General features: G+C 41.3%; 1 long non-coding RNA gene across 1 annotated transcript; it reads left to right on the top strand.

Moving 5' to 3' along the window:
• The first annotated feature begins 14,591 nt into the window (after positions 1-14,591).
• On the top strand, positions 14,592-15,706 carry LOC149315484 (uncharacterized). Its single transcript, XR_016280668.1, has 2 exons — positions 14,592-14,674; positions 15,534-15,706. It is a non-coding gene; the product is annotated as an uncharacterized LOC149315484 (long non-coding RNA).
• The last annotated feature ends 10,478 nt before the right edge of the window (positions 15,707-26,184 follow it).

Below are 26,184 nucleotides of genomic sequence, written 5' to 3'. Positions count from 1 at the left end.
TTATCCTTTATCAATGCTGTAAGTCTATCCAACTGCCATAAATCTTGTAATCTCATAAACCATTCATCAAAGTTCAGTGCGTCTTCTTTTTTCCAGTTTTTTGCAATAACTAATCTATTGGACACTGTTCATGCTACCTGGAGAAGTAAGAGAATGGTTCCTTCTGGAGAAGCCAGAAAGAAGCATTCACTGATCATTGAAATTCAAGATAAAGATCACTCAAAATTGAATTCAAAGATCAGTGCCATGGATTTGTTGTTTGTTTGTTTATTGAAAGGAATGTTTCACTCAAAACACTACATTTCCCATAATTACATCGCAAGGAGGCATGGCATTTAAAGTGGTGCCAAACTTTATTATTTCTCCGCTGTGTTGATGCAACCTATAGCCACAGGAACTGTAGCAGGTATAGTCAATTGTTGATTTGCAATGAAAGGTTGAACCAAAAACTAAAAGATAAATACATTTATAGAAATGATTTATTGATATACATTATATTAAAACATATTCTTGCTGCATACATAAACGAATACTACTTTTGCAGTCATGTTATTATTTAATAGTCATTTTTTATTTTTTAAAATTTATTAGATTAAAAGAACATAAATACATTTATACATATATCTAAACAAATACATTATAGATAGATCACAGACATGTCTAATACCATTAAATCCCCGATTAGAACAACAACATACTCTAACATCCCCCCTCTTCCCCTAATCCCTCCCACTACCATATTAATACTATACCACCTTACCGTTAAACAAACATTTAAACACTAAACAATAGACAAACAAGTTGACTTCCTTCTACCAGTCCATCTCTTGGTGTTAGTATTTGGCTGTCCTTTAACACTCCTTTTTCCACTATTATCATTATAAAAAGAGAGTTACTTGTTAGTATATAATAATTCCCGTGTCACTTAAAAGGAGATTGGCGGAATTTTCTAAATCCACTTTCAGATTGGTGTTAAGATCTAAAACAGGTTAAAAGTCACCTCTTTACCCCACTCTTTTTCAAAAAAGATTATTACCTTTTTCCAATTATCTATTGGTTTTATCCCGTATTCGTTTTTCATTGCTTGGGTCAAGATATCCATACCTATGCCCTCATATAGTTTTAATAACCACTCTTCATAGGTTGGGGTTAGCTCATTCTTCCACATTTGGGCATAACAAATTCTCGCTAAGGAGATCATGTAGAACACCGCCTTTTCGTCTTCCTTTTTAATTCCCTCCTCCATTATCCCTAGTAAATATTGCTCGGGTTTTAAAGTTAAATTTGTCCCCAATATGTAATTAATCGAATTGTTAATCATTTTCCAGAATGTTTTGGCTTTGCAACAATCCCACCGACAATGGAAAAACGTCCCCTTTTTCTTTTTACATTTCCAGCAATTTTCTTTCTTTGTTTTATAGATCTTGGCCAATTTATAGGGTGAGAGGTACCAAAAGTACATCATTTTATAAAAGTTTTCCCTGATGTTTTGAGAGAGAGTTAATTTTTTAACGTCTTTCCAGACCTTTTCCCATTGGTTTAGCATAATTGGATGGCCAAACATGTAGCCCATTTGATCATCTGATCCTTAATCGTTTCCTCCTCCATTTCCAAAGTTAAAAGAAACTCGTAAAGTTTTCCAATTAGCCTATCTTTTTCTAAATACAAAATTTTCCTCAGTTCTACATTCTTAAAATCTATTTCGAATCCTTGTGTTTTTATATCCATCCTGAATCTTTCACTAATTTGTCTGTATGTGAACCAATTGATATTTACGCCGTCTCCTTCTTTAATTAGCTCTTCTCTTGTTTTTAGGGTTATTTTCCCCCCTTTTTTATTCCATAAATCTTCGTATTTAAGCCACTTATTCTCTACGTTGGATTCTTTTCTACAAATAGCTTCATGTGGGGATACCCATCCACAAATTTTTGGAAGAATATATTTCTTATATTTGTCCCAAATCTTGTAAAGTGGGTGCCTAATTGCGTGATTTACAAATGATTTATTTTTTATACTATTGCCATATACTATGAAAGCATGCTAACCAGCATTTAAATCATCGCCTTCCAGATCTAATAACTCTTTATTTTCCAGAGTTACCCATTCTTTGATCCACATCAAACCACATGCTTCGTAATATAACTTCAGATTGGGTAAACCTAAACCTCCTCTTTCATTCTTATCCTGTAAATTTTTTAGCTTTATCCTCGGTTTTCTCCCTCTCCAAATGAAATCTGAGATGTCTTTGTTCCAGTTTTTGAAGATTTTATCATTTACGATGATAGGTATTGTCTGGAAAAGATAGAGCATTCTTGGTAGAACATTCATTTTCACAGTAGCTATTCTTCCTAATAGAGATATGTTTAATTTATTCCATTTAATCAGGTCTTTTTTTATTTCTTTCCACACTTTTAAATAGTTGTTCTCAAACAGTTCTGTCGATTTCTTTGTAATGTCAATCCCCAAGTACTTAACTTTGTTTACTACTCTGACATTTGTTAATTTACATAGGTTGGACTCTTCCTCTTTTTTAATATTTTTAGTTATGATGTTCGACTTGGTCTTATTTATTACACACCCCGTTACTTTACCAAATTCCTCTAATATCTCCATCACTTTTGGAATGTTATTTGACGGGTCATCAACAAAGATGACCACGTCATCTGCAAAGGCTCTTATTTTAGTCTTTGTTTTCCTCAGTTTAACTCCTTGTATTTTAGGTTCTTCTCTAATTCTCTTGATTTATATCTCAATGGTTAGCAGAAACAAAAGGGGAGAAAGGGGACAGCCCTGTCTTGTACCTCTTTGGATTTTAATTTTTAATTATTTAATAGTCATTTAATAGTCACCTAACTTTTTAAAGAATTTGTAGGTCGTGAAAAAGTTATGAATTAAAATATACCACAAAGGCATCCCTTATCTCCTCCCCCAATTTCTTCTCATCATCATCACTGAGGTAACGTCGTGGGTCTATAAGAAATGTTTCCGGAGAGGTGTTCCTTCCATTTAGAACCTACCCATTGGTTTCAGTAATGTTGTGCAGAATGCAACCTGCAAGAATTGCTGACGGTATGTTTTCCACGGAGAGATCGAGCCCGCACTGGAGGGTGCGAAATCTTGATTTCAATCTCCCAAAGCTCCTCTCCAGGACACAACGTGCTTTTGACAGCCTTCTGTTGAACACCCCCTCCCTTTTGCTATGTCCCACCTGGAAAGGGATAAGCAAGAAAGGTTTTATTGGGTAACCACCATCTCCCAGCAGAATTGGGCCAACTTGTTTTCCCGCAATAGTCACAGTCGGACACCCGGGCACATAAATCCCAGCCTTAAGTGCGTGGAAAATAGGGGATTCTTTAAGCAGAAACGTATCGTGATTGGCTCCAGCGAACCCCGTGAACAAATCAAGAAATTTTCCTTTAAGGTCACATGTCGCCTGCAGAATCATGGAGTGCTGTTGTTTCCGATTGATGTACTGCGCGCCCTCATGAGCAGGTGCAATTATTGAAATATGGCAGCCGTCTATTGCTCCAACCACCTGTGGAAATCCTAGCTGCTCAAAACCAGCCATTACCTAGGTATGAAACATTAGAAAAGACTGTGTCAATGATCGTTGAACAATTACAAAGTAGATAAATGCATTGATACATTTCTAGATATATTATTACATAAATTCCCTGCAAGGAGCACCAAAGCCAAATGTGAAGAAGGCTTTATTTTCCTTCTGTTTGTATTCTCTCTCAAAAAAGCTTTGAAGGCAGGACGGATGGCTTCTTTCCCTCCTCTGTCTCTCTATCTCTCTCTCACACATACCTCACAACTCCCTGTGGCTGAAGCGACCCCTCCAATTCCCCCTCTAGGGTTTATCATAAACATCTCTCTCTCTCTATCTCTATCTATCTATCTATCTATCTATCTATCTATCTATCTATCTTCAAGTACAATTCCAGGTTATGTGTGTCTATTTAAACTAATTTAAACTTATCATTAGTGCAATTTGATAAATAAACTACAGAAAATAAGAAATTATTGCATTTTGTGGAGTATGTAATATATATGATTAAAGGTAACCAACCTGTCTGTAGTCTCCAAGGTAGACTGCTCTACGGAGTAGAACCATCTCCATGCAAAGGAACACTTGAATTATTGCCTTGTATGCAGTTGACTTGCCAACTCCAAAAAAAGTAGCAATTGTTGCATACGAGCCTTTATGGGCCAGGTACATGATGGCCATGGCTATTTGCTTTTCCACAGGGACTGTCTTACGTAGCCTTGTGTCTCTACAGGTAAGATGAGGACGCAGCTCCTTCACAAGCATATTAAAAATCGCGCGCGGCATTCTGAAATGCCGTTTCCACATCCCATCAGACCAGACAGTTCTGGTATAAACGTTCCAGTGAACATCACTTTTGGGGTATATCCACCACCTTCTAGACATCGGCTGCATGCTCAACTGGGAATTTTGCGAGTAGAAACGAAGCATGCCATTAAGATCTTCCAGATGTGCACTCATTTCTGCATCATGCTCACCATTGTCAAACAGACACATCACTATTTCGCACTGCTCCATCAAGTTATGTATCAGCATGGTAATCATAGCAAAAAAATTGTGAAGCTCGCCTCGAGGATCCATGGCTGTAGGAATTAAATGAAGGAGTTGCACAGGAGGTAGGAGGACTGCGGAGGAGGAGGGCTTTTAAAGGCAGAAGCGCTCATGACGTTTAAGAGCTTAAGCGCCGCCTCACTGGTCCATTAAAAAAAAAAGGGCGCCAAACAGAAGAGGAAATGATAACGGACGGATAAATGGGAACGAAGAAAGAACATACATCGGGTTATATTACTCCGGGTTAATACTACGTCACAACTACGTCATTTGATTGACAACCACAGAACCGGTTTATATGCTACATTCGACTTCCATATACACCGATCTATTTCTTAAATGGGAACGATCGGGAACATTAAAACCAGAATAAATGGATAAATGGGAACGGGGGAAAAAAACGAATCGGAAAGCAGGGTAAATAGCGTGGTATTTTACATCGGTTTTATCAAAATCGATGTATTTAATCGCGGTGTAAAAGTTAAGTGGGAACACCCCCACCTTGATCTAGTGGTTGCAGCAGTGATGTTGTGTTTGGAGGCAGGAACATCACTTCCACATCCTCATTGGCAAAACAGAGAGATTGGGGATGGCCAGGAGCATTGTCGAGTATGAGGAGGACCTTGAATGGGATCTCCTTCTGTTCTAGGTACTTCTTTACTTCAGGGATAAAGCACTCGTGGAACCATTCTAAGCACAAGATTGCAGTCGCCCAAGCCTTCTTGTTGTGCTGCCAGAATACAGGCAGGCAATTTTTGTTTTTGTTCTTCAGGGCCCGGGGATTCTTTGCTCTGTAGACTAGGCCTGGCTTGATCATGTGCCCTGCTGCATTGCCACACAGCACCAGAGTAATGCAGTCTTTCCAAGCCTTAAATCCCGGAGCCTGCTTGGCACTCTTGTGGATTTAGGTACGACTGGGCATCTTTTTCCAGAACAAGCCAGTTTCATCACAATTAAACACTTGCTCTGGAAGATAACCTTTCTCAACTATGACTTGCTGAAACTCTTCTGGGAATGCTGATGCTGCCTCTGTATTGGCTGATGCAGATTCTCCTGTGATCTTTAGGTTCTTGAGGCTGTAGCGCTTTATAAAACTAGCCAGCCATCCCTTACTAGCCTTAAACTCCTTCCTCTCACTTGCCTCAACCCCTTCAGAGTAGTGTTTATGGAGGCTAAGTGCCTTTTCACATAAAATGTGGCTATCGACAGGGATATGCTTCTGGGACATGTCCTCTAGCCACACACTTAAAGCTTTCTCGGTTCTAAAAAGCAGTTTATCACGAACCATAGAGACCATTTTGGCCACTGTAGGTTCAGCACAAACACAACCACGAATTTCTTCTTCTTTCTGTTTAAATGCACGGATGCTAGATTCATTCTTACCGACCTTACGACTCACTTCTGCTGATGACATGCCACTTTTCAAAAGGTCTCAAATTTTTATTTTCTCATCCAGAGTTAGAACTCTACGAATCCTTTTTTTCTTTGGAGACATCTTTGAAGGATTGGCTTGGCCACTGATTTCCCTTTTAGGAGCCATTTCTTCTCAAGTGTTCACACAGCAAGAGACAACAAAAATACCAAGATAAGCAAAAGAGTGGGGGGCCTTGATTCCTAGCGCGCCAAACAATTGCATCCCTTCCCCCCCCCCGCGCAAAACAATCCCCTTTCCCGCCAACAACTGACAGGAAGTTTGAGAAGCATCAATTGCCTAATCTGCTGTAGGAACAGCAAAATTGACAAAGTCAAGTTCCAGGGCACAGCATCCCCATAGCAAAGCAACCCCTGCCCCCTCCCCCAGAGGCAGACCCATAGGACTCTCCACTGCTTCCTTTAAACCCTGTTTTTGGATTGATTCCTATGGGGAAGGGAGGAGGATGGAGAGAGAGAGAGAGAGATTGCAGGGCATCCCCACAGCAAAGCAACCTCTCTACCCCCAAATGCAGACCCATAGGGCTCTCACCTGCTTCCTTTAAACCCGTTTTTGGATTGATTCCTATGGGGAAGGGAGGTGTGGGATTTCAATAAGCCGAGGGACTCAAGGAGAGGCAAGCCCCAAGCCTCCCTTCTTCCTGTTTCCTGGGAGCAGCGCCAACTTCCTCTCCTGAGCCACATGGGGAGGAGGAAGAGAGAATGTTTCCCTGGTGCTAGAGCTCTTCCCCAAAGCCTCTCCCCTGCCCCAAGAGTGCTTCTCAGCCTCACTGACATCAAGTGAAGGTAAAAAAAAGTTCGTTCCTTTCAGTCCGCGTATGCTCAAATCAGCGTATACCAAATCCGCGTATAATGAGGGCGGACTGTATAAAGTTGTGATTATAATAAGAGATGTAATGCTTGATGGATAAAGTGTATTAAAATTAATAAAATATTTTTAAAAAAGCTTTCAATATCTATAAAAATCCTAGTTGTTCATTAATATGATTATCATAGCATAGTATTCTAATAAATTAATTATATATCGTACATTGTCTTTCATTTGTCTTTGGAATAAATCCTCTTTGATCTCCTATCCAATCATTTAAGAAAAAAATTAGTCTGTTATTATTATTAACCTTTATTTATAAAGCGCTGTAAATTTACACAGCGCTGTACATACAATCTTTTAGTCAGACGGTTCCTTGCCCTTAGGCTTACAATCTAAAAAGACACGACACAAAAGGAGAAGGGAGTGGTGGTGGGGAATGGGATCAGGTTCAGCAGATCTTTTCCACCTCCAAGGCCTGGACCAAGGCAGATGGACTGGAATAAGGGCTTGGCTTCTTAATGGATGGTTAAAATGAGGCTTCCTGGGTCAGAGAGGGGCTCGCCTCTGGGAACGCTTCTCTAAACAATATAGTCTTTAACTCAGTTTTGAAACTGGGTAGAGAAGTGATGAGGTGCGCATGTGTGGGAAGAAGGTTCCAGGAGTAAGGGGCAGCAAGCGAGAAGGGACGAATTCGGGAGGGGGCAGTGGTAGTCCTACACTGTGACAGGAGACCTTGACTACATGAGCGGAGGGTGCGAGTAGGAATGTAAGGAGAAAGAAGGTCAGATAAGTAAGGAGGGGCCAATCCATGGAGGGCTTTGAAAGTCAATAACAAAAGCTTGTACCGGATGCAGAAGAGGAAGGGGAGCCAATGAAGGGAGGATAAAAGAGGAGAAACATGGTCAAAGCGGCGAGCGGATGTGACAATACGGACAGAGATTAAAGGATGGAGGTGTGAAAGAGGAGGCCCTGTTAGAAGGAGGTTACAATAATCTAGTCGCGAAATCACTGGGGCATGGACCAGAGTCTTGGCAGTAGAGATTGAGAGGAATGGACGGATCTTGGCAATGTTGTGGAGAAAGAATCTACAGGCCTTGGCGGTGGCCTGGATCTGGGGAATAAATGACAGAAGAGTCAAAAATGAAGCCAAAACTGCGGGCTTTATTATTAAAGGTTAATAATAAATAGAAGTGTCGACAGAAACAGAAAAGGAATAATGAAGGGTGGGTTTAGGTGGAAAGATGAGAAGCTCAGTCTTAGACTTGTTGAGCTTCAAGCACCGAAGCCGCATTCACTGAGAGATGGCAGTCAGACAAGAAGAAACTTGCTGTTCAAGCCCCGTCGAAAGGTCAGGGGTGAGTGTCGTCGGCGTACAGATGATAGGAGAAACCAAAAGAACAGATGAGTTTACCTAGGGACTGTTGGGGTGTGAGTATTAAAGAAAAAATGACAGCAGAGGTTTGAGGAAATTTAACAAAACTACTTAACAGAAGTCTCAAAAAACTGAAGCAAACAGAACAATATGAATAGCATAGTACAAAATCTTGATTCAGCAGAATGCATACATTACCATGAGGGCAGCATGGAGAGCAGGATACAATGAAAGCTCCCAAGACTCAGTAGATCCACAAGGCAATTATACCTTTCCAATTAGTTAACACAATCTCCTGGTTTACTTGGCTTATTACCATGGTCTACACCTGCCTGCTCACTAGATTCTCATCCAGTCACAACTTATTACCTGGACAGGGACAGTGTGTATAGAGAGAACAGAAGGGGACCCAAGACAGAGCCCTGGGGAACTCCAACAGATAGGGGAACAGAGGATGAAGTCTGACCACCCGTGACCACTGCAAAAGATCTGTCTGACAAGTAAGATTTAAACCAGTCGAGAGCAGAGTCGGAGAACCCAAGGTCAGAAAGTAAATCAACCAGGAGACAGTGATCAACAGTGTCAAAGGCTGCAGACAAATCAAGAAGAATGAGAATAGAGTAGAGGCCATTTGCCTTGGCCCGCAAGAGTTAGTTTGAGATCTTGGTGAGAGCTGTCTCTGTAGAGTGCCGCGGGCGGAAGCCAGACTGGAAAGGGTCCAGGATGGAGTTTGTTTCAAGAAACTTAATACATCGAGAATAAACGACCTGTTCTAGGACCTTAGAAAGAAAAGGAAGAAGAGAGCCCTGGTGGCGCAGTAGGTAAATGCCTGTACTGCAGCCATTCACTCGAAACCACAAGGTTGCGAGTTCAAGACCAGCAAAAGGGCCCAAGCTCGACTCAGGCTTGCATCCTTCTGAGGAGGGAGCTAAAATGAGTACCCAGACTGTTGGGGGCAAATTAGCTTACTTGCTAATTAGCTTACTTGCTGTTCACCGCTATGATCTTTGGAATAGCAGTATATAAATAAAACTTATTATTATTAGAAATTGGACGATAGCTAGACAAAGAAGAGGAGTCGAGAGAGGGTTTCTTCAGAATTGGGGAAACGAGAGCATGTTTGAAGTCAGAAGGGAAGGAACCCATAGAGAGAGAGAGAGATTAAAGATATAGAGGAGCGAGGGCAGAAGAGAAGGGGCTATAGAGATTAGGAGACAGGAGGGAATAGGATCAAGAAAACAGGTAGTAGGTTTGGAAGAATTTAGCAGCGTAGAGAGTTCATCCAAAGAAACGGGGAAACCCAGAGAGTTTATTAGTAGAAGGTATCAGGAGGTTAGTGGTAGGGGGCAAGTCGGGAGGAACTATTTCAGATTGAATAGTAGTGACTTCAGTGATAAAGTAGTTGGCGAAGTCAGTGGGGGAAAATGATGAGAAGACAGGGGGAGAGGAAGGTTTTATTTTATTTTTTTTCTCCACAAACAGATTACGTTTACTTGCCAGTTCCTGACAGTTACTTGTGCCCAATGTCCAGTCCTCAGTTTTCTTTTCCCCCCCCCCAATATTTATTTCAATAATATACACAATACAATATGTAATTACTACACATAAAGAAAGCAAGAAAATAACAAAACAAAGAACGCAAAAAAGGGGAAAAAAAGAAAAACAATAGCATAGGCCAATATAAACCACCCCTATATTGTTAACATTACTATATAAATCATATCTGTAATATCTTTTTGTCTACGATTACAACATAGGTTTATCCTAATAGTAAGTCTTCTTTGACATCAAATGCCTTACCCCACATTTGTGACACCGGGTACCATTCTTTATTCAAGACATGTTCAGGTTTATTATTTAGTAGTTTTGTGGGCCTATCCATTTCTTTGAGCTCTTGAGTTTTTAGCATCCAATCTTCAATTAGGAGTGGTTTGTTATTTTTCCAGTTTTTTGCAATTTCAAGTCTTGCCGCCGTAGCTAAATATAACAGCACTCTCCAATGGATTTTTTCCTTCTTTTTATCCATATCTGGTAACATGTTCAATAGATAAAACTCAGGAGATATGTTAAACTGGATAGAAAATGCTTTTTGAATTGCTGTATGTATTTTAAGCCAAAAATTTTTAACCTTCTTGCAAGACCACCACATGTGAAATAATGTACCCTCGCCTTTCTCACATCTCCAACACTTTAAGTTTGGTATTTTATTTAAAAATTTGATTTTTGATGGGGTAAAATACCATCTAAGTTTTTTAATAGTAAGTTTTATTTATAGACCGCTATTCCGCGTTGATAATAGTGGTGTACAGATAAGAAATGCAATGACAAATACAAAATACAGGGTAAAAATTGCAATACATAGATAAAACTTCAGTAAAAACATTTCAAAATTACAAATTAAAACCATACATCAGATCCAGGCCAGCTAAATGCGCTCGATAATACTGTACATATAGGGGGGAGTCGCATAGTATCAAGGGACATCGGGGAAGGCTTGCCTAAACAGGAAGGTCTTAAGTCTCTTTTTGAAGAGATCCAGGGAGGTGGCGGAGCGGAGTTCCTTGGGAAGGGTGTTCCAGATCCCAGGGGCCAAGATGGAAAAGGCCCTTTGTGAGGTTGACACATATCTCGTTGTCAGGATCCTCAACAAATTCTTCCCAGATGACCTGAGTGTGCGGGGCAGATTATATGGGGAGAGGCGGTCCTCAAAGTACCCTGGGCCCAAGCTATTTAGGGCTTTATAGGCTATAACCAACACCTTGTATTGTGCCCGGAAGCAAACAGGCAGCCAATGGAGATCATGCAGAATCGGCGTTATATGGTCAGCCCTGGGACATCCAGTGACCAACCTAGTTGCCATATTCTGTACTAGCTGAAGCTTCTGGGTTTGGTACAAGGGTTGCCCCATGTAGAGCGCATTACAGAAATCCAACCGAGAGGTTACCAGAGCATGTACCACTGTTTCAAGATCCCCCCAGCCTAGGTAGGGTCACAGCTGGTGTATCAGCCGAAGCTGGTAGCAGGCGCTTCTGACTGTTGCATCCACCTGAGAAGTCAGCTGGAGCGACGAGTCCAAAAGCACCCCCAAACTGCGAACTGAGTCCTTCAGGGGGAACGTGACCCCATTCAGGACAGGTGGACAAATTTCACCACCCGGACCGGAAGAGCCTATCACTAGTAGTTCTGTTTTCTCTGGATTCAAGCTGAGTTTGTTTTTCCTCATCCAGCCCATTACCGACTCCAAGCAGGCATTTAGAGGAGAGATGCCATCCCTAGTCACTGCATCAGTCAGAGACACAGAGAAGCATATTTGGGTGTCATCAACATACTGATAACACCGCGCCCCGTGTCTCCGGATGATCTCTCCCAGCGGTTTCATGTAAATGTTAAATAGCATGGGGGGACAGAATAGCTCCCTGAGGGACACCAGATGTAAGGGCCCTCTTATCGGAGCGACAGTCCCCCAGCTGCACCATCTGGAATCTACCCGAGAGGTAGGAACGGAACCACTGGAGTACAGTGCCCCTGATACCCAACTCCCTCAGGCGTTCCAGAAGGATACCCATGGTCAATGGTATCGAAAGCCGCTGAGATGTCCAAAAGCACTTACAGGGACACGCTTCCCCTGTCCATGCCCAGACGGAGATCATCAGCTAAGGCGACCATGGCAGTCTCAACTCCATAGCCCGCCCGGAAGCCTGTTTGAAATGGGTCTAGAAAATCTATTTCTTCCAAGATCACTTGAAGCTGGAAGGAAACTGCTCTCTTGATTACCTTTCCTAAAAAAGGCAGCAGCGAAACAGGTCGATAACTATTCCGAATCAGGGGATCCAGGGAGGGCTTTTTTAGCAGAGGTTTTACTACTGCAGATTTTAAGCTTGATGGAAAACGCCCCTTCCTGAAGGATGAATTAATTATACAGCATAACATAGAAGTTACTGCCGTTCCCCCCTGGGCCGCCAGCCATGAAGGACAGGGATCGAGAGAGCATGTTGTCTTCCTAACACTTCGAAGAATCTTGTGTCAGATCCAGCTATCACCAAACAGTAATCCACCACAAACTCTTCCAGAAAAGATGAAGTTTATTGGAGATACAGACAGATGTAGCTAGACAGGCTTTTTTGCAGAATCTGAAAGGCAAACCTCAAACACCTAGCTGAAAGCACATTCCCTCCCACCTTTTTTTCCTGTGGGCACTTTTCCCTCCTCGTACCATGAGAACCAGGCTCTTTGGCCTTGACTATTCTCACAGCTGCCCGACCGTTATCACCTAACATTCCAACCCTCTTCCAAGCAAGCAAGCTAACTACCAGCAGCAATTCCCATTCACTACCCTCCCCATCCCCTAATTCCCTTAGCAGGCAGAACTACAGCTAAAGCAATTATTAAAATCAAAATGAACAGTGAAAATACAGGAACTGGGAATATTGATTGGTAATTGACTTTGGAGTTCTGACACTTGTCCACTTCTCAGTACTCACAAACTCAAAGTGATCCAGTTTAATGGAGTCCACGGAAGCTCTGGGAGCCTCTCTTATAGGATCTGAAGAAATACTAGCGTGGAGATCAGCCCTTAGCCAAGAGATTTTATCCACGAAGAAGTTGTTAAATTCGTCACAGCAGGCCTTAGATGGTTCTAAAATAGGGTTTGGGAGGGGGGAGCAGTTGTGTCAGCTCCCTCACTACCCTGAACAGCTCTGCCGGACGCGACTCCACGGACGCAATACATGCAGCATAGAACGAATGCTTTGCTGCACTTATTGCCACTCCGTAAGCCTTCAAAAGACTCAAGGAGTGTCTTGTCGGCTAAGTGCTGGTGTCTTTGCCAGTTGCGCTCCAGTCGTTGCACGGCCTGCTTCCTTTCCCTGAGATCTTCTGTGTACCAGGGTTGCTTATTGGAAGCAGGCCGGAAAGGACGCTTGGGAGCGATACTGTATATAGCCCTGGAGAGAGCTCTATCCCAGGTGTTAGTCAGGGCATCAACAGAGTCGCCGTCAGTTCCAACCATGTAACCTTCTAGGGCTTCTTGGAACCTTTTGGGTGCCATCAGCCTTCGAGGGTGGACCATCCTAATAGGTCCTCCACCCCCAGGGGGGCAGAAGCCTTGATTCAAGCCTCGACCAGGAAATGGTCCGTCCATGATAGGGCAGAGATATTGAAGACCTCTGCCCACGGAGTATCCATGTCCATACTAAAGACAACATCGAGAGTACTACCAGCGCAATGCATGGGCCCTGAAACCAATTGGGACAGGCCCATGGCAGTCATGGTAGCCCTGAACTCCCGAGCCACACCAATTGGACTATGACTGGCCTCGAAAGGGATGTTGAGGTCCCCCAGAACAAGAAGCGTAGGAGACTCCAACACCAGTTCCGAGACCAGTTGTGTCAGCTCGGCCAGGGAGTCTGTTAGCGCACGAGGTGGACAGTAGACCAACAGAATCCCCAGTCTGTCCCTGGCATTCAGGGTCAGGTAAACACACTCGATGAGGTCAGTTCTACGGACCTGGTTCCTGGTCAAAGGAAGGGTGTTCTTATGGACCAAGGCAACACCACCACCACCACCCCCGCCCACCTAACCTGATCTGGTCCTTAACTGAGTACCTGGCTGGAAGGGCCTGTGCCCACACTGCTTCACTCTCAGGCCCGAGCCAGGTCTCAGTGATGCAAGCCAGGTCTCAGTTCGTATCTTGAATGAGATCGTTGATTATGTGGGTTTTATTCCTAACTGGCCAAGGGAAAACTGGGAGGTGATACCCTAAACTGAAATAAACAGATGAATGGACAAAAAGTTTAGGGGGGATAAAAATAGAACACACAGCAATTTTATTAAGACAATATGTTGCACTAGAATGCTAAAAAGGTATTTTTTTAAAAAATTGTAAAGTAAAGAGTATATAATATCCTGAATACAAAAAGGCTTGTTATGGCCTGTAAGCCACGCCCTAACAAACACAAGGCTAATATGACCAGTCAGTACTGGGCTGGGAAACTGCAAATCCCATGAGAAAGTATTAAGCACACAAAATACCAGTTCCTTTGTGCCTCTCAGAATGGAATTGAAAGAGATGACATAGGGGCCATTTCCACTGGGGTATAACGCGGGTTACGAAACGAATTCATAAAGTAGCGTGCCCATTTGAACCCGATTTAAACCTAGAACGGTTCTAGATCACCCCGCATGCGTCCCCATTAGAAATCAATTTATATCTGACTCCTTTTTTTAAACTGAATTAAATGCCTTTAACACGGGATAAAAAAATAGAAGGTTCAACCCTACTATTTTACTTTAATCCGGGATAGGAATCGATGTATTTTAAATGGGAACAATAATACGTGATTCGGGTTACCTGTATGGGAGGAGTCAAGTGCGAGGGGGGCTGGCTCCTTGCCTTGCCCCCATCCGTTGTGGCAGTCGCCATTTTCTCATCAGTCGTCCTCCTTTGTCTGCGGCTCCGGAGGTAAGATCAGTATTTTTTAATATTTTAATATTTTTTTTCTGGCTTTTTTCACATAGCGCAATTCCGAATAGCATAGCGGAGGCCTCGCCATCTGTCATACGTGTCAACCCCCCCCTGCTTGAAATGTATTTACATGTTATCTGAACGATTGCTTGACTACGCATTATTTATTTAATTTTTCACATTGCTGTCAGACATCTGTCATTCCCCAGCTGAAATGTATTTAAATGTCATGTTGACTATATGCATATCATCATTTTTTATTTAATCTGCTTTCTTGGTTTAAATTGTAATGTAACACTATTATGGATTGATTTTGCCAAACCATATGTATGCATTGTGTGTACATGTGTGTCTGTGTGTGTATGCACTCTCCCAAAAGTTGCATCCCACACGCGTGCATGCAAACACACACAAAGAAAATATGTGTGGTTATTTGCCTATATTTACTTGTCTGTGTGTGTGTGTGTATATGTGTGTGTGTGTGTGCGTGTGTGTGAGATAGTACAGAAAAGCATTTGTATATATATAAATGTATATATATGCGTGTATTTTTATATATATAAATATATATATGTATATATATGTGTATATACACATACATGTATATCTATATATATGTGTGTGTGTATGTATACATATCTACGTGTATATGTATATGTGTGTATTTGCGCATACAAGTATATATATATCTGTGTGTGTGTGTGTATGTGTATATATGTATGTATATATATGTGTATATACACATACATGTATATATATATGTGTGTGTGTGTGAGAGAGAGAGTACAGAAAAAAGGCATTAGTATATATATTTATATATATATGTGTGTGTGTGTGTGTGCTTTTGATATTGCAGACTACAATTCCCAGACTACCCTCCCTTCAAATCGCTGTAATATCCACCGCATATCCGGAACCAGTCAGCATTCTACAACAACAACAACTAACTGATTTCCAAGTGATTTCTTGTATTTTTCTATTGTTGGCCTGTTATGATTACTTTCAATAAAATCTTTTTTCATGTTGTAATTCATTCTTCTGTTGTAGAATTATTTCTACCTCAAATTACTGTATTGTTATATATATAGATAGAGAGAGAGAGAGAGAGAGAGAGAGAGAGAGAGAAAGTTAGATTTGTGTATATAAATACATTACGGAATTGTTATTGTTATCTAGATAGATAGATAGATAGTTAGATAGATAGACAGACTAATATATTTTCCTGTAAATATACACATTACTTTATTGCTATTGTTATCCATATGGGATATATATATATGTGTACATATAGATAGATGGATAGATAGATAGATAGATTTGAATGTTGGGAGTTGTTGTTTTGATGAGGTTTTTGGCCATCTCTGCCAGATGCCATAACAAACTAAAATACCCCAGCATTCATTAATTATAGTGGCATCTATTTTTTTCCCCCAGTCCAGTGCTGAAGCAAACATATTCCTATTGTTATGCTTTCCCATTGATATGCTGGAAAGGGGCAAGTTTTCGGGGCAGGGCAGCTTTGGCAGGGCGGGTGAGTGAGGAGAGGCAAGGAGCAAGTGGGCGGTGCCAGGGCAGGGTTTTGGGTCAGAAGTCGCGCTTTGCCAGGGAGGGTCAGGGAATGGAGCTATTCTGTTCACGAGCACAGCAGCCTACAAGCTAAGGGCACGGCTCCACTTCAGCTCCTCCAGATCGGGGAGGGGGATGTGCGAGCGCGCACGCGCACGCTCCTACAAGCACCTTTTCCTCTTGGCCTCTGGTGGGGGGGAGGGACAGCATTTGCATCTTTTGGTACCTCCATTTGTCTCATACAAGAACAAAGAACAGGAACTAGGACATTGCCTGTTTTAGGATGGAGTCAAAGGTGTGGAATTCTCACCTTTTATGTATACTCCTCCCTCTTTTCATCCCTCTCTTCTCTGTAGAGCCATTTTTCAAAAACAACGCTTGCTTGCAGGTCGGCCGCTTGTGTTCCTCGTTGGCAACTTTTGGCAAAACCAATTTTAAAATTTTCAAAACAGACATGGAGGACACCGCAAAAGTTGGTGGGAGAGGATGTAGTTGGAAAGTAGATGAGACTAGAGCTTTGATTGCTATCTGGGGTGAAGAGAATATACAGATGCAACTAAACAAGAGTCACAGAAACATATGTGTTTATGAAAAAATAGCAGTTCAGCTCTCTAGAAAAGGATTTTCTAGAAGTAGTCAGGAATGTAGGACGAAGTGTAAAAGCCTAAAGAGATCTTATAAAAAAGCTGCTCAACTATCTAGAACAAGTGGTATGGGAGCCATAAATATCCCATTTTTTAAGGAACTGGAGGAAATATTTGCTGGTGACGCCTCTGTGGAGCCAAAAAGAGCTGCTGGTGGGAACCGCCTTGAGTTCAGGCATCTTGAGGACACAGATGAAGCTATGGAAATGCCACCTGATACCCAGTCAAGTGATGATTTGAGCACCAGTGCTGGTTCAGAAGATTTATTTTCACAAGGTAAGATTTATCATTTAGTATTCCTGTTAATCCTAATTCATTTTCAACACATTATTTTAGGCAACAATAGGTTTCTCATATATATATATTTCTATATATTTTACTTATTGCATAACATTACACAGTAATTTCAAAGTAATATATTAAATGATGTCCTTATTTTATTATGCATAGAAAAAAACTTATACTTGATTAAAATAAATTCTAAAAGGAAGACGTTGCTATTATATTATTATTATTATATTAATTATTTTTTGCTGCACATCTTGCAGAAGCACAAGCAGGGACAATTCTGCACAACTTGACACCAGTTAATGATGACATTGACCTAACTCAAATAGGAGAAAATATTGAAAATAACAGCAATGCAAATGTTCAGCATAAGGATAGCCAAGATGTAAATATGTGTCCTGAAGATGAAGATAATGAATGTGAATTTCCCAATCTGCAACCAGTGAAACCCAGTGGTGAGAATTATCCCTATTTTCTGCTGCTCACTATTTTTTCTAAATCTGTTCATGGTGATGATCATTTATTGCATGAATCATGGGTTCAGAGGTGCTCTGTAAGGCTGGGTGTGTTAGTTTGGAAAACTTGTCTAGCTATCTCTGACAGGAGGCAGGACAAACTTCATATAGCAACATTGAAGCAAATTTACTAGTAGTTCTTTAGCCTCAAAAAGGATTCTGTAACAAATGGCAAAGATGTTGATGTTTCTCTTATTTCAATATATATATATATATATATATATATATATATATATAATCTACATATATAAATATATGTGTATATAATACATATACTATATATATTGTATTCATACATATAATGTATATTTATTTGATATATATATAAATATATATACTGGTGCCTCGGGTTACGAAATTAATTTGTTCCGCCATTCCTTTCGTAACCCGAAAATTTCGTAACCCGAAACACTTTTTCCATTGAAAATAACTAATGCGTTCTATGACCTCAGACTGAACCTGCAAGTGAAAACAAAGGTACAATAGAGGCCTATTAAGCTAAGTACCCTACAATACAATGTAATACAAAGTTGCCTGAGGCACTAAAGAGCTTAAGAATGACTTGCAGGTCCATTCTAAAGGTTTCTAAAGGATAAAGAAACAAAGTTTTTTTCTTTCCTTTGCTGGTCCTGGCATCTCAGAGTGAGGCAGGAGGAGGAGGAGGAGGGGGGGGGGCAGCCAAAACACCCAAATTTAAACCCAGACAACCAATTCAACCAATTTAACCAATTCAACCAATTTAACAAAGTTAACCATTTTAACAACATTTTTTTTTTAAATTTGGTGTTTTTTTTAAGGGTCCTGAGCACCTTTGCCCTTCTTGGATGACGGTTCTCCCTCTTTTGTGAAGAACTGGTCCAAGGATGTCTGCTTTTGCCGGGCCTTAAGCAGGTTCCTAAAATGGCTAAGGCAGACATTATTATAATGTGCAATGGCATGGCTGGTGAACACATTCTCAGGGTGATGCTTCTAAACATAAGAAGACACATTGTGGAATTGCGGCAAAATGTCTTTCATTTCTGCCGTTGGCAAAAATGCCCCCGCCGCCTCCTCCTCCTGGCCCCTGTCAAAATGGAGCACGTCCTCATCCACGGCCGAGTGTTGCATGGCCGCCAAGGCCTTGAGGTCCTCTGTTGTGAGGTCCTCACTGTGCTCCGCAATGAGTTCCTCCACGTCCTCGTCGTCCACGTCAAGTCCCAGGGACCTTGCGATGGAGACAATCTCAGTCACCTCTTCTTCACCTGGCTCAGCACCCTCGGTCTGTGACCCTTCCAAGGAAGAAGCATCAGGCCACAGCTTCCTCCACGCAGCAATCAGGTTGCGCCTGGTGATCTCCTGCCAGGCCAAGTCCACCATCTTCAAACACACGACGATATCGAAATGCTGCTTCCAGAACTCTCGCAGGGTCAGCTGTGTGCTCTCCGTTACATCAAAACACCGCTTGAAGAGGTGCTTGGTGTAGATCTTCTTGAAGTTGGCAATGACCTGCTGGTCCATGGGTTGCAAGAGGGAGGTCGTGTTGGGCGGCAGAAACTGGACCTTGATGAAGGAGAACTCAGCAAGGATGTCCTTTTCCAGGCCAGGCGGGTGCGCAGGAGCATTGTCCAAGAGGAGGCACTTCAAGGGCAAATCCTCTTCCTCCAGGTACCGCTTCACAGTCGGGGCGAAGACACTGTTGATCCACTCCACGAAAAGGAGGCGTGTGACCCATGCGCGGCCATTGGAACGCCACATCACTGGCAACCTGTCCTTCTGAATGTTGTGTGTCTTGAAGGCCCTTGGATTTTCCGAGTGGTAGACCAACAGGGGCTTGATCTTACAGTCCCCGCTGGCATTCGCACACAACACAAGTGTGAAGCGGTCCTTCATAGGCTTGTGGCCTGGCAATCTCCTCTCCTCCTGGGTGATGTAGGTGCGGCGAGGCATCTTCTTCCAGAAGAGGCCCGTCTCGTCGCAATTGAACACTTGCTGCGGGACGTAGCCTTCCTCCTCCATCATGGCCTTGAACTTGATGACAAATGCTTCGGCAGCCTGGTGGTCTGCGCTGGACGCCTCGCCGTGACGGACAACAGAGTGGATCCCGGTCCTCCTTTTGAACCTTTCAAACCAGCCACGTGAGGCTTTGAATTCTGGGGTGGCTGGCTCCTCCTGGGAAGAAGTTCCTTCGCCTGCCTCCTTGCTGGCCAGGTCTTCAAAAATGGTGGTGGCCTTCTCACAGATGACCGAGGTGGTCACAGTGTCCCCGGCTCGCTCCTTTTCTTTAATCCAGAGGAGCAGCAGGCGCTCCATCTCCTCGTGCTTTGGTGTCCTCTGCTTGGCAATCGTAGTCACGCCTTTCGCAGGAGCCACAACGCCTCTGATGGCCTCCTTCTGCTTGAGGACAGTGCCAATTGTCGAAGGGTTTCTTCCATACTCCTTGGCAATGTCCACCAAGCGCACGCCCCTCTCATGCTTGGCGATGATTTCCCTCTTGTCCTCCAAGGACAAGGGAGCCCTCTTCTTTTTGTCACCGCCGCTTTTATCTGTGGCTTTCTTGGGAGCCATAGCTCAAGCCTAAAAAGGACAAAAGGCACAGACACTGAGCAAAAGCCACAATTGGAAACCACCCCCACCCCCATGGTCACACTCTCTGGCCCACATGGGACCAAGGCCAAACTTGCAAAAATCGATGCCCACACTTTGAAATCATCACAGCCATGACCAAACCACCCCAGAACCCAAACTCAAAGGCCAGAAACCCCAAATCTAAAAATGCAACCCCATGGTCACACTCTCTGGCCCACATCAAATCAAGGCCAAACATGCAAAACTCACATCCCACACTCTCAAATCATCACAGCCATGACCAAAGCACCCCACCACCCCACAGCAAAAGCATGGTCACACTGTCTCACCCCACAAGAAGAAGGTAGAAATCCATACACCTACCTGTACGTACAGAAATTCCTGATGGCAGGTCTTGATCCGAAGTGTACACCTGGCATTGTACACGTACAGTACAAAGCCAGAACAAGTCCAAAGGCAGAAAGCCAGAAAAAGTCCAAACCTCCACTGGAACCACGAGTTAGAGTTCAGAAGCAACTCTTCCTCACCAGTCCACAAGGCCAGACAAAGGGGGCAGATCAATGGAAGCCGGCTTTTGTTTCTGAAGCCAGGCCACCCCCCCCCAATTTCGTTAGCCAATCCAGATGATCAGCTTGATTTCTCAAGCCAATCAATACTGCTAACGAAATTCAAAATTCGTGCCAAAGCTAACCCCTAACCCAGCCCCCTTAGCTAAGAGAAGGCTTTCCGTTAGCACTGGAAAGCCTATAGCTGCACTTTGCAGCATTTGAATTTCGCGCTGAAATGAATTTCGTAACCCGAAAAATATTTCGTAACCCGAAACAGTTTTTGCCAATCCAACTTTTTCGTATCCCGGAAATTTCGTAACCCGATCATTTCGTATCCCGAGGCACCAGTGTATATATCTACATATATAAATATATGTGTATATAATACATATACTGTATATATTGTATTCATACATATAATGTATATTTATTTGATATATATATAAATATATATATATATATATATGAGTGTATATATATATAAAATTAGATTAATATTACTTTTATCGGATATATCAAATATATCAAATAAAAACCTACGTTTAACATAGCAGGTATGTTTTTTCAGGTACAACTTTAATACTTTAAATACTCATTTTGAAATTATACATTTGGCTAGATGTATTCTTCTATTTTATTGTACTGTAATTATTATTTCATTAATTTCTGATATACTAAGTTTTTTAACATTATATTTATATATTTTTATTATATTTTTATTTATGTATATTCCTGATATTTATATAATACAAAATTTATTTATTATCAGTATTCTTAATGAATGTAAGTAATACATACATTACATTACATATATCTTAAAAAGATACATGATAATATTTCAAAATAATTTTCATTTTCTTAGTTAATGTTTAATTAAATATTTATTTAAATTATCTTACTAAAAATATTAAAATTCTGTTGACATGCAGGAATTTACTATCTGAACTGTTTCTATATTTACAGCCACTTACATTGCCAGGCAAAGGCAAAGCTTAACCCCGCAGGAGAAATTAGCGATGATTAAAAGAAGAAACGAGAAATCGGCCTGTGTTCAAATGTGTGAACAATTGATTCAGTGTTCCAAAGAGAATGTACAAATGATTATTGAAAACAGCAATGATCGGCTATCAAAAGAGATTAATTGGAAGGAAATGTATTTTGAAAAAACAAATGCTAATTTTATGAGGCTTATTTCTGTTTTGGAATAATGGATAATGAATAATTGTTGAAACAGTTCACTATAACTATTTTGGAATGGTATGTATATGTAACCAATTTGTTTTTCCCAAATAAATATTCAATTCATTTCTGTAGGAAAACTTCTTTTTCCAGTTTACCTAGATATCTTATCAATACTACATACCCAGAAATTATTCAAAGCATTTTGTAAAATATTTATTACAGAAATATATATTATGAACAATTACAAACATAATTAAAAAAAACTGGTGAAAACAATATAAATAACTTAAATTACAATACACATAAATAACCAAAAACAGAACTATGTAAACAGTAATACTTGAAAAATAAATAACATTACAAATTGCAATCATGACAAAAAAGTGACTTGAAATGTAATAATAGTGCTGCTTTATAAAAAAAATTGTGAAGCAGGAAGCTATCAGAGTTCCTTTGGGTCCTCCTCATTCTTCTGGTCTGTCACTAATACAAGGGAAAAGGCAAGAATTAATGAGCTATAGTGGATATTATCCATGTTTAAAGAACTATGTATTATTGTACATACTTTTCTGCATCAAAATGCTTTCTAGGAGCTGGACTTTTGCCTCCAAGGCACATATCCTCTCCTCTTGACTTTTATCTGAAATTGAAAAATGTAATAGAACGCTTATGTTCATAAGTGTAAAAAGCATTTTAAAAATAATTAACTTAACTGGTTGATGCAGAATTGAAATCATCTGACAGAACATAAATATTACATTACATACATATTTCATTATTCAGTGATGTGCTGCATGATGTGCACATTACTGAATGATGTGCTAAGTAAGGGAGCACATCATTCAGTAATGTGCTGTATATGTTTTAATACCTCCATGGATAGTCCTTATGTACAACTCAACTATGGTGGGCAGAAAGAGCAGAATGTAGGAGGTGGTGGTGGCGAGTTTTGTCTCCCTGTAATTAAATTAATGATAAAGATTTAATATGAAGTTATTGGTTTTTTAAAACGATAACCTTGGAAATTAAAGGGGGAGCGAAAATGGGAAAACAGAAACAAAACAAAAAAAACTAGTCTCAGCTTCATAGAAATGCATGGCAACATTGCTAGGCTAGACCCTTTGTGGGAGCAGCCTTGGTTTGCTGGGGAATTGCATTTCTGATTGTTAGTTAGCTCTAATTAAGGCTGGGGAATTGAATATTGGAATGGGCACCAAGACAAGGAAAGGATTTTTTGGGTGCATTTCTGATTGTTAGTTAGCTCTAATTAAGGAAGCACATCAGTCAGTACTGTGCAGGAATATTATCTTTTATTATCATGGCTTCAACTTCAGTATCTGCAAATAATGATGATGAAATACTTGCCATGTGATGTACCTTCCTGTGGATCCTGGGGAACTGTTTAATAAGAGATATGTATTGTCAATCATTCCATCATGATAACTAATAACATAACATTTAACAATAAAGAACAGTATTTTTATTGTTTTCAAAAACATATGCCAACTGTGGTGTTGGAAAGGTCGTTCCTACCTGGGGATGGTAGACCGCCAGGATCTTCTAATCTATGGGGAGCTGGTGGCGAATTTTGTCTTCCTGTAATTTAATGAATGATAAAACTTTAATATGAATAAATTGGTTTTTGAAAACCATAACCTTGGAAATTTCCAAGTTCGTTTTCATGGAGATTTCAGAAAATCTTCATTATGGTATTACAGAGGAAATGAGGTGTTGTAATCTCACCTGTCTAGTACACCCCTCCCCCGCATTCCCCTAAATGCTCCATGAATAGCCCTTATGTACAAAACTACTTGTTAGCTATAGCTGATAGCAGCCCTAGGTTAAGGGGGAGGGAAAATGGGAACTGTGCCCCAAAACTAACACAAGCAAAGAAAAACACAACACCTCAGCCTCATTGGAAATGCATGACAAAATTGATAGGCTAGACCCCACACTGGGATTTTGTTTGTGGGCGCAACCTTGGGTTAATTGTGAATAGGATATGGGAATGGGCACCAAGACAAGGAAGGGATGTTTGGTTACAAATTTGATTTGGGGATGGGTGAAACATGCCTTTGGGTAAGAGGGGAAGATTACCAATGTGAAATAGCCTCAAAATGGGGGATGGGATGGCTTGGATGTTACACTGCATCTGGCTGAAATGGGGGAAGGGAAGTCTTGTCTGTACTCTGCATTTGGCTCATGGGGGAAGGGAAGGCAAGGCTTGTTTGTACTCTGCATTAGGCTCAGGAAATGAATGGAATATCAAAGGACAGCAAAGGGATGTTGTTTAAGAGAGTAGCCTTGGGTTAAGGGTGAGAGGGAATTGGTTAAAAAAAAACCCTTGTCACATTAGCCATTAAAAAAGTTTGAACGTAGTCTGTGCCACCCTTCTCATAATCCACCCCAATAGTCCTCTGATTTAATCCGGCACCCCCAAAAACACGCGTGCGCACACACACACACACACACAACCAGGTCACACTGTCTCAGCCTCAGAGGAGATGTATGACAAAATGGCTGGGCTACATAGACCATAGGGAATTTTTGGATTTTTGGAGTAGTGGGGGCCATCTGCCACTGAGGAATCTCTTGAGAAATTGTTTTTGGTATCACAAAACCCATAGCCACATGGTCACAGCCTAAACTTGAGAGGAAAAGATTACCAATGTTAACTAAAGTGGGCAGAAATTGGGGGGGGGGGGAGAGATGGCTTGATTTTACACAGCATTTGGCTAACATGGGGGAAGGGAAGGCTTGTCTGCTGCTGGCTGAAGAAAGGAAGGTATATACCTCCCCCACATTCACCTACATCCTGGGACAGCACTATTGTTGTAAACAGCTATGCAGACTCTTTAGGCATATTCATATGTTTTAAATCTAATGCTGAATGACTGTTTAGGCAGAACAACACACACACACACACAGCCAAGTCACACTGTCTCCGCCTCATTCAAAGAAAATGCATGGCAACATTATTTTGCTAGACAACACACGGATGTTTTTTAAGAGCCTTGGGTTAAGGGGGAGAGGGAATTGGTTAAAAACAACCCTAGTCACTATTATCACAGGAAATGCATGGCAACATTGCTATGCTAGACAATACAAGAAAGGTATCTTTGGGGGGCTTTAAACTTACCAGCTGGAAAGCGTTCGTCCGGGTGTGGTGATCCCGCAATCTCCCACATTTCCCTGAGAGTAGGGAAATGTGTAAATCTGGCAATCTCATGTTGAGGAGGATTCGGGCCAAAGATATCTATTAATTTATAAAATTTGTTTTTTAAACATTTAAATTTCCTCCGTGTCATTTGCCATGACCGGGGGTAGCCACTATCCCGCAGTTCTTTAGCCACGCGGCGGAAAATATGGCAATTTTTCCGCGGTGTGCTCTGCATTAGTAATGGCACAATTTTTTTGTACCGCAAAATTATGGCCAGCATAATTGGCACCTCCTCTGTCCGCCAATACATGTACCTCTTTACCTGCTCCATCCTCAAACCCACGGAGGTTACAGTACCCGCAGTTCCTTTTTTTATACCTTTTGCAAAGGTTAAAAATTCAGATAGTAAACAATGTTGCTGTTTATTTCAATAGAGATGTTAATAGCCGTATATGGGAACCACCCATATGTATTTAAGTACTTCTTTACAAAGTTTAATTACATTATTGTTACAAAAAGTTGCTACCAAGGTCATCCATAGGCGATGTTTTTAAAAACACTATTGCCGGTCATATATATCTCTATATATATTGCATAGAATATCGGGAAGAAGCACCAATGTAATACAATGAAAAAGCGCTCAACTCACATAATCACTGAAAAGAGAAGACAATGGAAAAGCGCCCAATTCACAGAAGAAATGGCATGTTAAAAAAGGGCATAGTAGAAGTTAGTAGCTGTGTCTCTCATTGCTAGAGCTGCTGCACTTTGCTTTGATAGCTATTACCCTTATCAGATGAGTCTGGAACTGGGGGTCTTCAGCACTGGGCGGTTCGAATTCACGTTATTTCGCACAATACCATCATACCTTGGAGCCCCTCCGAATTGGCAGGATTCAAATTGGCCAATACGCATTCGCGCGAAGTGCATTCAGTGCAGAATGTTTTGTCACACCGGTGCTCAACATGAGGATTGGCCGATTCGTATCGGCCCCCTCGCACATGCTCAGTGGTGCCCTGCATGGGTTGCGACCTTAAAC

Source organism: Sceloporus occidentalis, unplaced genomic scaffold (assembly GCF_023333645.1).
Source record: "Sceloporus occidentalis isolate IW3139 unplaced genomic scaffold, rSceOcc1.0.p SCAF_3, whole genome shotgun sequence".
Lineage (NCBI taxonomy): Eukaryota > Metazoa > Chordata > Lepidosauria > Squamata > Phrynosomatidae > Sceloporus > Sceloporus occidentalis.
This window is presented reverse-complemented; position numbering and strand designations above follow the sequence as displayed.